Source organism: Neophocaena asiaeorientalis, unplaced genomic scaffold (genome assembly GCF_003031525.2).
Source record: "Neophocaena asiaeorientalis asiaeorientalis breed wild unplaced genomic scaffold, Neophocaena_asiaeorientalis_V1.1 scaffold484, whole genome shotgun sequence".
In the NCBI taxonomy this organism is placed as follows: domain Eukaryota; kingdom Metazoa; phylum Chordata; class Mammalia; order Artiodactyla; family Phocoenidae; genus Neophocaena; species Neophocaena asiaeorientalis.
Genome location: NW_020171830.1, coordinates 1971495 through 1984326, shown reverse-complemented (window position 1 = coordinate 1984326; position 12832 = coordinate 1971495). Strand labels below are relative to the sequence as shown.

Below are 12832 nucleotides of genomic sequence, written 5' to 3'. Positions count from 1 at the left end.
TTTGTTTCAATAATTTGCCAAAAAGCAGGCCAGAGCTTGAGTTAAAAGAGGATTCTCTGCAATACATCAAAGAAGGCATATATTTTAATTCTAGTCCACAGTTGTCTGGTTTGTGAACCCTTTGGTTCTACCATGATTATGATTCATTTCTGAAAGTTCAAAAAAGTCTTCAAAGGGACTTCCCTGGTCATCCAGTGGTTAAGACTCAGTGTTTCCAATGCAGGGGATGTGGGTTCAAGCCCTGGTCAGGGAAGTAAGATGTCACATGCCACGTGGGGTGGCCACAAAAAAAAAAAAAAAAAAGTCTTCAAACAATTGGTTAGCTTTCTACCACTTGACAATTTTTGTTTCTCCAACAGAGAAGAACGCTTAGGGTATAAAAATTATATAAGTGTTTCTGCCTAGCTTATGGCAGATAGAGGGTCTGTTTTCAACAGTTATCTTCAGAGGCACCTAGGGAGAAGCATTGAGTGGGGTTGAGGGGTGGAGATAGAGAGCAGCAACTACGAAAACAAGATAACTTGTATCCCTTGGAGATTGAGTCTTCTACTCAAGTGTAAGTAACTTGTGTTGATTTAGTGCTAGCCTCAAAATAGTCTGTGTTCTCATTTCAGGGGAGGACATCAGGAAATATAATTACAGTTTACCCTTGAGCAATGTAGGAGTTTAGTGGTGCCAACCCATGTAGTCAAAAACCTGCATATAATCAACTATACTCCAATAAAAATAAAAAAATATACCCTGCATATCACTTTACGGTCGACCCTCCACATGCATGCATATGTATCCATGGATTCAACCAACTGGGGATCATGCAGTACTTTCACATGTATTTATTGGGAAAAAATCCACGTATAAGTTGATCTGTGCTGTTAAAACTCTTGTTGCTCAAGGATCAACTGTATATTGTTTTCTCCTCTCTAAGCCCACTTTGACATTCAATTTCTTCATGCCCTTTACTCTTTTGAAGAAGCTGTCATTATCATACTATATTGGATTTCCTATTAATTTTTCTCTTCAATATTCCTTTTATCTGAGTGGTATTTTTACTTGGTAGTATGTATTTCCTTCTTTTCCTTCAGTTCATGGGTCAGCAGAATATGTCACCTGGGCCAGATTTGGCTCACTGTCCTTGTGAATAAAGTTTTATTGGAACACAGTCATGCTCATGCTTATATGTATTGTATATACCCACTTTAGTACTAAAACAGCAGAGTTGGGTGGTTGCAGTAGAGATCATATGACCCACAAATCTAAAATACGTACTATTGGGCCTTTAACAGAAAACATTTGGCAATCTTTGCTTTTGTTGTCCAAGTGGAAGGTGAAGAACAGATTCTACAGAGTGAATAAATATTGCCAGCAAAGCAGAGGATATAGGGAAATATAGAATTTGTGCTTAAGGTAGCTAGAAGCTCTGTGTGGTCAGTGTAAAAGTTTCTTGAAGGTGGATCATCAGAGAAAATGTAGACAAGATAGATTACTGTCATAATTACAGGGTTTTTGATGCCATGTCAGAAATTTGAGATGTATTGTTTAGGAAATGAGCCATTTAAGGTTTTTCAGCAAAGGAACTTTGCCAAAACAGGAAACTCTTGCAGTAATGTTTATAAGGCAAATGAGGGTTGTATTAATGGAAGATTAATACTAATGTTGTATACATATTAATGGGAAAGAGTATAGTTGTAAGAATTTCTAAAGATGTAATTGATAGGACATTTGATTTGGGGACAAAGAGTTAATAATTCTTAGATTCACACTTCATTGAGCAGAACAGAAAATTGTACATATTTGTTTGGGAAGTGAAGAACTAATTTTTATGGAAGGTTTAAGTTAATGGAGAAAGATTATAACATTATATAGGATAAGAAACAAATTAAAATTGTTTACTAGGTATCAGCATTACCAAAGTTGTTAGGGCATCCAGCCAAAGGCAGTTTTTCATTGGCCACATTTTACCTTCAGGGTACCCATTGCTATCATCTAATTGGGGTCCATCTCTTCATAAAATCCTCTTACCTCTGCTCTCCAGAGTGCCACCCTTATACTCCGATTTACTTCTGTTGTCTCATGCAGAGTCAATTACTGACATTTTCTAAATACTATGAATCATGCCCAAGAAGGGCTTTAGCTCTCTCAAATAAAAATGCTTATCACGGTATTTTCTTCAACTAGAGCCACAGTTCCCAGACTGTACACTGAGACATCCTACGGTCCTGCAACAAACTCAAAAGAGTTCCATACGGTATTTTATATATCAGGGTAATGCATATCTTCAATATCAGACTGTGATGCATTCCTTTGGGATGATGTCCTATCTTTGGGAATGGTTGCTGTGATTAAAAAAAAAAATCCTGAAAATCAGTGCAGAACAGGAAATGAGGGTTGCACTATTCAGTTAGAATCCAAGGCTTGAAGAGTTGTGCAGTGCCCATCATCAGCACCGTATCCCATTAGTAAGTGTTGTGGTTTTTGAATGAAGTAAAAAAAATTTTTTTTCAGTTTATATACATTATTTTTTCAAACCAGGTATTAAGTTGTTAAGATTATCAGTACTTACTAAGTTGCTCAGACCTGACTGTTACAAAAAATAGAACTGTTAGGTATTTCTTAGGGCACCATGTAAAAGTTATTCACTAAGGGTGCTGTGAACTGAGAAAGTTGATTCTTTGAGCTAGAGAGTTGTCCAACTCTAAAATAAATATACTCTTCCTTTAAAATGTGAAAATGCAGCAGTCCTTTTTTTTTTTCCCCCCAAAATAGCATTTCATGGAGTCACAGATGTAGAAAACAAACATGGGGTTACTGGGGGGGAAGGGGGGAGGGATAAATTGAGAGATTGGGATTGACATATACACACTACTATATATAAGATAGATAACTAATAAGGACCTACTGTATAGCACAGGGAACTCTACTCAATACTCTGTAATGACCTATATGGGAAAAGAATCTAAAGTGGATATATATGCATGTGTAACTGATTCACTTTACTGTACACCTGAAACTAACAAAACATTGTAAATCAACTATACTCCAATAAAAATTTTAAAAGAAAAGAAAAATAACAAAAACAAAATAGCATTTCAGTTACTTGGGAATTTATGTAGAATCTCAGTAAGAATTTAATCAGATATTTTAAAATTATCTGTACACTGTACACTGTTCTTTGTGCTGTAGCAAACATAAAAATAAAAACTACTCTTGCCCTTAAGGTTACAGTGAAGTTTGGGAGGTAAGACAAATGCAAGATGCTTATATTAATAAAATAAATACCCATGGTTATTTATTTCATAATACATATTATGGAAGTTCAAAGAAGAACGAATACGTGTGTTAGTGGGAATGCAGTAAGACTTTGTGGGATGAAAGTTCGATTTTAAGTGGACCTTGATGGAGGGGTGAAATTCCAACAGGTGGAGGTAGTGGATATTTCAGATAGAAGAAACAACATAAAGACTCAGAAGATTTATTTGGGGGGAAGCAAATCATTCTGTATGACTGAAGCAAGGACATACATTGTAGGGTAATAGAGGTTACAGCTGGTGTGCTCTGTACATTGGAGTACTATTGTGGAGAGCTTTGAATGCTGGGGTGTGAGGCATTTGGATTTAATTTACTAGTAAAATAAGAGTGATTAGGGTGATTAATCTGTCAGCAGGATATAGGATGATTAAATCAAGGAGAGAGAGGAGGCAGGGAGAGCTTTTGGAAAGGGAATGATGGATCTTGTTTTATGTATTTGTATTTCAAAGGAAATACCAAGCTCTATATTCAAGTTAAACATAATTTTGATAAGCATTAGAACTAAGAGCTATAACATAGAACTCAACATTAACGGAAAAACAAAACGTTCTAATGCTCTTGATATTACTACAGAAATAATGTTAATACAGTGTTAATATGTATGGAGTGCATGCTACATACCAGGCATTGTATTAAGCATTCATTTAATTTTCACACCAACCTTAATAGCCATTACTATTCCCATTTTTTAGATGAGAACAATGAGGCATAGGGAAGTTACATAGCACAAGTCATGTATCTAATAAGTACCAAGACTGGCAAAACTGTTAAAAATAAGTATACTAGTTTGTATAAACTCTGTGGTGCTGAGAATTGAGTGAATCCATCTCAGATCCTGACGGATTATTATTATATGGCTTAGGTATGGCTCCTCTCTTATTATTTTATTTTTTCCTATCATTCCTGATCCCTAATCCTATTCTCCACCCCACCATGGGTACTCCAATGTGTTTGATATGTGTCCTGCATCCTTGAAAAGTGTATCATGATGTTTTAGGTAAGCGCACATGTGTGTACATTATACAGAACACATAAAAGGATGAACTATATACAATATGATGTATATGTTTCTCATATATTACTTTAAATCTTTATATAATAGTGTGCATTCACCACATTTTCTGTATCTTTTCCCCTAGAAATAGACTCCCAGAATGCCTCACACTCCCTTTTACTTTCAGCAAAGCTGTGATAAATATCCTCGTGTTATGTCCCCCTAAAACCCATCTTCTTTCTACTATGTCTTGCTGCCTCCTATTACATGCTTTTTGAGGTGTTTATTTCGGATGGAAGAAAAGCTGACATCTATGTTCATGGTATAGGTAAGATTGCAGGTTTTTTAATCCTGAAAAATATTAAAATATATGTGGAATAGGTGATTTCATTGATGCTTTCAAAACGAGCCACACAGGCAGGAAGATCTAGGTGAATTATCCTCTTCCACTGATGCATTATATTCAGTCAGTGGTAACATAAGCATTACAGCATCACTAGTATATTTGTTCTGGCTTTCTTCTTGTAGTGATTCTTTTGCTGTCATTACTATGAAGTAGTGCATATCATAACATGGTAATAGTAAACAATTTATACATTATCTTAATGTTTGTCAAAGTCGTTTTCCTTACAAGCAAATAGGAATTATGTTTTATAATAATTTACATTTGGGGCTTCCCTGGTGGCACAGTGGTTAAGAATCGCCTGCCAGTTCAGGAGACACAGGTTCAAGCCCTGGTCTGGGAAGATCCTGCATGCCATGGAGCAATTAAGCCCATGTGCCACAACTGCTGAGCCTGCGCTCTAGAGCCCGTGAGCCACAACTGCTGAAGCCCGCATGCCTAGAGCCCGTGTCTGCAACAAGAGAAGCCGCCACAATGAGAAGCCCACAAACCTCAACAAAGAGTAGCCCGTGCTCACCGCAAGTAGAGAAAGCCCACGCACGGCAACAAAGACCCAACGCAGCCAAAAAAAAAAAAAAATCGTATTTGATCCTCACACTCGTACAAGGAAATAGATTTTATACTCTATGAGAGATTTGCAAAACACGTACGACTCATTAAAGGGAAGAAAACTTGCTATATGGTTTTTGTATTTGTTATTTTTGGCTTCTAATTTATTCTTTCTCTCAACCCATTGTCTTGACTAGTATTACTATGGCATGGAAAACATACTAATTATGTTCTTTAGAATAGACAACTGTGGTACATCTTGAGATACACCATCTGGTACTCTCAGCCATCTCTCATCAGTTATAGTCGAGGTTTAGTGGGGTTCTCTAGTTGTCCAAATATTTTTCTGTTACTATATATTCTTATTTATTTTCTCTTTTGCTTCTATGAATAGTGGTTTATATTTACTAAAGTCACTTCATATTTAGTTTGTTCCTTTTTAAGCCATGTATCTACTTGAAGAAATAATAGACTTACTCCCAGCTCTTGATCTGTTCTTACTCTTGTTTTTTGAACTAAACTTCTCACTATTTATAAACATCTTTTCTTTGAACAAAGATTAAATTCAAGTGAACAAAATATTTTTATCTTTTAAATAATTTTTATCAGAGAGTAATCAAACCACTGAAATTTGAAAAATAAAAATATTAAAATTATCCATAATTTTTCCACTGAAATTTAAGCATTTTTGCTTTTGGTATATTCTCTTCCAGTTTTCTTTTCCTATTAATATAGTTTATAACCATATTTTGTACATACTACTTGTATATCTTACGTTTCATTTAACATTTGTGTATTATAAACATTTTCCACTTTGCCACTTATTTTCATAATCATCACTTTTATTATCTTCAAAGTATTCTCTAGAATAGCACTATCCAATGGAAATATAAAACAAGCCACATAAACAATTTAAAATTTTCTAGTAGCAACATTAAAAAAGTAAAAAGAAACAGTTAAGTTAATGTTAACAATATATTTTATTTAACTTCAGATATCTAAAATAATTCTCATTTCAACATGTAATCATATAAAATTAATTATATTTTAACATTCTTTTTTTATACTGTCTTTGAAATTGGTGTCTGTTTTACATTTATAACACAGCTCAGTCACTAAATTGTCAACATTCAAAATGAAATGTAGCCTACCAAAACAATAAAATTGTGTTTAGCAGAAAAATATTTTACATTCCTTCCATTTTGATTTTTTTTTTCAATTCAATTAAATTAAAATTCAGTTCCGCAGTCACACTAACCACATTCCATGTGCTCATTGGCTACATGTGGCTTTTTACATTTAAATTACAATTAAATAAAATTTGAAATTCAGGTCTTCAGTTGCACTAGCCACATTTTAAATGATCAATAGCCAGGGACTTCCCTGGCAGTCCAGTGGTGAAGACTCTGCACTTCCAATGCAGGGGGTGTGGGTTTAATCCCTGGTTGGGAAACTAAGATCCCACATGCTACGTGGCGCAGACAAAAAAAAAGAAACAAGAGCTCCCACCTCTTAAAGACCATAGATATGTGAAAAGAAAGATAGGCTGTAAAGTGTTTACCACAGTGCCTGGCATAAGGAAACACCCAATAAATGCAGAGCTATAAGTAAAGAATTTATAAATAATAAATATTTTTTAAAAAAATAAATGATCAGTAGCCAGATTTAGAACGGGTATATATGCCAGTTCTTACTTGACTATTTATTCCTCTATTATTGAATATATTGTTCCCAGGTTTTCAGTCAGATAAATAGTATACTGATATATTCCTAAATGAATATTTTCCATATTTTGGATTATTTCCTTAAGGTAGACTCTCAGAAGTAGAATTATTGGGTCAAAGAATATGAATTTGTTTATAGCTCCTCGTGTATATTTTCAACTTATTTTCTGGAACAAGTGTCAGTTTCACTCCCATCAGCGGTATTAATATATTAATTTCACCAACTTTTCTTCATAATTAAGTTACTACCACGTTTCTTTTTTTTATATTTTATGTATTTTTTTAAATTGAAGTATAGTTGATTTACAATATTACATTAGTTTCAGGTGTACAACATAGTGATTATATATTTTAATAGATTATGCTTCATTTAAAGTTATTACAAAACAATGGCAGTATTTCCCTGTGATGTAAAATATGTACTTGCCTATATACATATATATATATTTTTTTTTTTTTTTTTTTTTTACGGTAGGCTGACATCTCCCTGCTGTGGCCTTTCCCGTTGCGGAGCCCAGGCTCTGGACGCGCAGGCTCAGCGGCCATGGCTCACGGGCCCAGCTGCTTCGCGGCATGTGGGATCTTCCCAGACTGGGGCACGAACCCGTGTCCCCTGCATCGGCAGGCAGACTCTCAACCACTGCGCCACCAGGGAAGCCCAGTAAATTACTGATGTTTGTTTTTTGTTTTTGTATTTGTTTTTTTGGCGGTACGCGGGCCTCTCACTGTTGTGGCCTCTTCCGTTGCGGAGCACAGGCTCTGGACGCGGAGGCTCAGCGGCCATGGCTCACGGGCCCAGCTGCTTCGCGGCATGTGGGATCTTCCCGGTCAGGGGCACGAACCCGTTTCCCCTGCATTGACAGGCGGACTCTCAACCACTGCACCACCAGGGAAGCCCTCTATATATTTTATACATAGTAGATTGTATCTCTTAATCCCATATCCCTGTCTTGACCCTCCCCGCTTCCATTTCCCCACCAGTAATCACTGTTGTGTTTTTATATCTGCAAGTCTGTTTCTGTTTTATTTTTTAGATTCCACATGTAAGTGATAACAGAATATTTGTCTTTCTCTGTCTGACTTATTTCACTAAGTGTAATTCTCACTTGGTCTGTCCACATTGTTGCAAATGGCAGAATTTCATTCCTTTTTATGGCTGAGTAATCTTTATCCATTCATCAGTTGATGGACACTTAGGTTGCTTTCATATCTTAGCTATTGTAAATAATGCTGCTGTGAACATTGGGGTGCATTTATCTTTTCAAATTAGTGTTTTTGTTTTCTTCAGATATATATCCAGCTCTGGAATTGCAGGATCATATGGTAATTGTATTTTTAGTTTTTTGAGAAACCTCCATACTGTTTTCCATAGTGGCTGTACTAATTTACATTCCCACCAACAGTATACAAGTCTTCCTTCCCTCCACATCGTTGCCAATATTTGTTCTTTGTAGACTTTTTGATGATAGCCATATTGACAGATGTGAGGTGATATCTCATTGTGGTTTTGACTTGCATTTCTCTAATAATTTGCAGTATTGAGCATCTTTTCACGTGCCTGTAGATCTGCATATCTTCTTTAGAAAAATGTCTATTCACATCTTCTGCCCATTTTTTAAATCGGATTGCTTATTTTTTTGATATTGAGCTGTATGAGGTCTTTATATAAGATTTTGGATATTAACGCCGTATCAGTAATATCATTTGCAAACTTTTTCCATTCAGTAGGTGTCTTTCCGTTTTGTCAATGGTTTCCTTTGCTGTATTAAAGCTTTTAAGTTTAGTTAATTCCCATTTGTTTACTTCTGCTTTTATTTCCTTTGCTTTAGGAGACAAATCCAAAAAATATTGCAGTGATTTATGTCAAAGAGTATTCTGCCTTTGTTTTTCTCTAGTAGTTTTTTGGTATCCAGTCTTACATTTAGGTTAATCTATTTTGAGTTTATTTTTGTATACAGTGTTAGAGTATGTTCTAATTTCATTCTTTTACATGTAGCTCTCCAGTTTTCCCAGCACCACTCATTGAAGAGACTGTCTTTTCTCCACTGTATATTCTTGCCTCCTTTGTCATAGGTTAATTAACCATAAGTGCATGGGTTTCTTTCTGGGCCCTGTATTCTGTTCCATTGATCTATGTGTCTGTTTCTGTGCCGGCATCATACTGTTTTGATGACTGTAGCTTTGTAGTATAGTCTGAAGACAGGGCTCATGATTCCTCCTGCTCTCTTCTTCTTTCTCAAGATTGCTTTGGCAATTTGGGGTCTTTTGTAGTTCCATATAAATTTTAGGATTATTTGTTCTAGTTCTGTGGAAAATGCCTTGCAGGTTGTTTGACAGAGATTGCAATGAATCTATAGATTGCTTTGGGTAGTATGGACATTTTGACGATTTTAATTATTCTAATCCATGAGCACAGACTATCTTTCCATTTTTTTTGTATTATCTTCAGTTTCCTTCATCAGTGTTTTATAGTTTTCAGAGTGTAGGTCTTTTACCTCCTTGGTTAAGTTTATTCCTGGGTATTTTGTTATTTTGGTTTTTTTTTGGTATTTTGTTTTTGATGTGATTTGAAATGAACAGTTTCTTGTCTTTTCTTTTAGTATTTTAAATATTTCAATTACTTACATTCCCCCATGTTTAAACTACCCTGAGAATTCCTCAGCGTGGCTGAATGAGAAATCTACATACTTGAGATTTCCAAGCTTAAGTCTGGCTGTGATAAAAATGGTTCTTTGGCTCTGTCTTGGTCTTTCCCCTTTCCTCCTATTCCTGCCTTTTTTTTCTGTTTCAGTTTCCATTTTAATGGATAAAATTGTCTCACTTCACCCTCAATTCTGATTAATATTATCCAATCTCTAAGTGTTAGAATCTACTTTGCTTTTCGTTGGTCCTAGGGCCAAAGAGTAGCAGCGCTAACTTGTATCTACTGAAATCCCTATTTTGAAAATTTCAAGATTTCTGTTGATTATATAGAGTATTTTTCTAAACTACAGCTCTATAAATTATTGGCCTGTTTTTATTACAAACCTGTTACTTGAAAAACAATTTTTTTATAACAGTTTTGTTTTGGTGATGTGATGGTCTGGAACATGTGGCCTAGCAAAGGATATAAATCTAGAAAGAAAAATTATGGTTGGCATCAATTTTAAGTCTGTGCACTCTAAGCACAAATCCTAAATTGTTTAAATTTTAAATATTTACTTAAAGAAAAACAAGAAACCATTCAAAAATGGAATTAATTTAAATTGTGAATTTGCCTCAGTTAAAAGCTGATGGTTTTTTGTGTATTCTTTGTAAAATTAAGAATATGGAAGTTCTACTGTCCACATCACAATTCTCTTGTGTTGCATTTTAAAGTAAAACACACATACAACATACACATTTGGAATGAGGCCAGATTTAGACTCTGGGGCATACTGTTCTGTACCTTAAATTACAATCAGATGTATTTTAGCACAGATCAAATTTTCAGTCTGAAGTTGGTGAGAAGCCTAATTATTTGACCAGGTTACTATTTATGTAAACCATTCTATGGCTGTCTGTGGTTAATCCACAGCTGGCAGAATGCTAGCTCTGGGAGGTTTTTATTTCATGCTGAAACAGTTTGGGGAGAAACAGGGAGAGGGGGGAGCTTTAAACTCTCCTCATTAAATGAAAGACTAAAAAGCAAGTACATACATATTACTATGGAGACAAGATGCTATAGAAACTGTTCATTTTAATTCTCCCAAGTGACATAAATAGCAAAGCAGCTTGGATGCTCATAGTTTGCAAGTGACATGGTATTTGGTTTAAAAAGTAAGATGAAAACATTAAATGATGTTACCTAAGACTAAGACTTGTTTCCTTTTAGAACAGTTGAATATTGGTAAAGAATTAATGGCTTAGAATTTTTAAATGATGAGAAAATTTTATGTTACTGTGATAGGAGAACGTTTTTATTAGAATTTCATTAGCAGTACTTTAGTAAGAGACAATTATAGTATAAAATTCTCTTAATATTTCAGAATTTGTAAGCGCAAGAAACCCTTCAAAGGTGGATCCCAGTACACATGACTCCTGCCAGAAAATTAATTTTTTAGTGTTCTTTTAATATTCATTTTGAAGTTTGAAAATAATAGAAAAAAAATCTTGTTTCTCTTTAAACTCTTTGAGTTTGCAAGATAGAAGTGGTTAGTCCCTCAGTTACAAGTGAATATTTCAATAGCTCTTTTGTAACTTTTAAAAGAAGTTTCCTTTACACTTTGATGGTTATTTCTAACATAAGGTAGCTCTTCTCCTCTTCTCGTTCCCATTTCCCTACTTCCTCTGGTTCCTTGCTCTAATTATCCTCCCTCTCTTGCTTTTTCATTCTTCTATTTCTCCAGTAGATCCTTCATTGAAGAGCAGAAATGCTTAAACTTTCCCTGTTCTTAAAAACAACTCTCCTACTCCCCTTCTGCCACTAAAATTATCTTTTTGCTCTTTTCTTCTCTGTTATCTACTAAAACTAGGGTAATTATCTCTGGAGTCACTTGAATTCAAACTCCATCACACATAAGCTGTAGGATCTGGGAAACCTTTCTTAACTTTCCTATCTTGCCTTCTTTATTCATAAAAAGAGAATAATAACAGTATCCACCTCATAGGTTTATGTAAGGAAAAAATGATAACTAAGTTGATATACATAGAGCTTTTAGTATAGTGCCTGGATTGTAAGAATTGCTCAGTGAATTTTAGATGATTCTATTATTATTCACTGATAAAACTCCCCAAATAATTTATCTTTACCCTTACTTTCTCACCATTCCTTTTTAAACAACTATCTGTTTTTACCTTCATACCTTAAGTACTTTCTCCTAACCATCAAATCCTGTGAGTTTGGCTCAGTCCTTTCCTCTCTACCCATTGATAGCTTCGGTGCCTTTAAGTATCTTCTTAAAGTTTCCCTTGTTGGGTTTCTCTGTCATGGCTTCTGTTCTTCTTGTGTGCCTTCCTCTTGTACTCTACTTTTTTCCTTTCCTCTGTCCCCTGATTTTGGTTCTCCTCTATTCTGTCCTTTGCCCTCTTCTTTTTCTACCTTTTCTTTCTTGGTAATTACAACTCCTCTTTTACCGTCACCTTCTTCCATGGCCTTTCTCCTGAGTCCAGCTTTCTGATATATTTGGAAGTCCCTTAACACCTCAAATGTATTATGACCACAACTAAACACTCTCTTTGACGTCTAAGCCAGGTCTTGTTCTGTATTTTTGTATTTTTTTCTTTGTTTTTTGGCCATGCCACGCAGCATGTGGCATCTTAGTTCCCTGACCAGGGATCAAACCTGTGCCCCCTGCATTGGAAGCACAGAGTCCTAACCACTGGACCACCAGGGAATTCCTGGATTTTTCTATTTCTATTAATAGTAGAACCAGATTTTAAATCTTAGTAATCTTTTGACTCTTTTTTCTTTGTCTCCCACATCTTAAACAATTGCTAAGTCCAGTATGTAATACTCCCAGTATGATTTCCTTTTACAAAGCCGAAAGCAGGCTTTTATTGACTCTTGCTGTCCAGAGTAACCTTCCCTTGAATTCTCCTATTAAGCTTGTTATTCCTTTCTTTCAAGGAAAACTTCATTACCCTTCATTCATCCCCACTCCACCTAATAGACTCCTGAACTGCCACTCAAGGCCCTTCGTGTTCTTAACTCAGCTGGGCTTTCAAACTTTTATCTTCTTTTGCCCTTTGTGTACTCCTTCATTTCCTTGCACATCATCCAAACCAGATTTCCATATAAGCATCCATGTCTTTGCTTATACTTTCTTGCATCTAGAAAGCGTAAATGTATATTTTAAAAGACTTACTAATGTTCAAGATAAATAGTATTTTTAAATA

At 35.2% G+C, this 12832-nt stretch overlaps 1 protein-coding gene across 2 annotated transcripts in view; it reads left to right on the top strand.

Moving 5' to 3' along the window:
* The window catches only part of ADK (adenosine kinase), a 485627-nt gene that overhangs the window by 325290 nt on the left and 147505 nt on the right, over positions 1–12832 (top strand). The window lies entirely within an intron of this gene.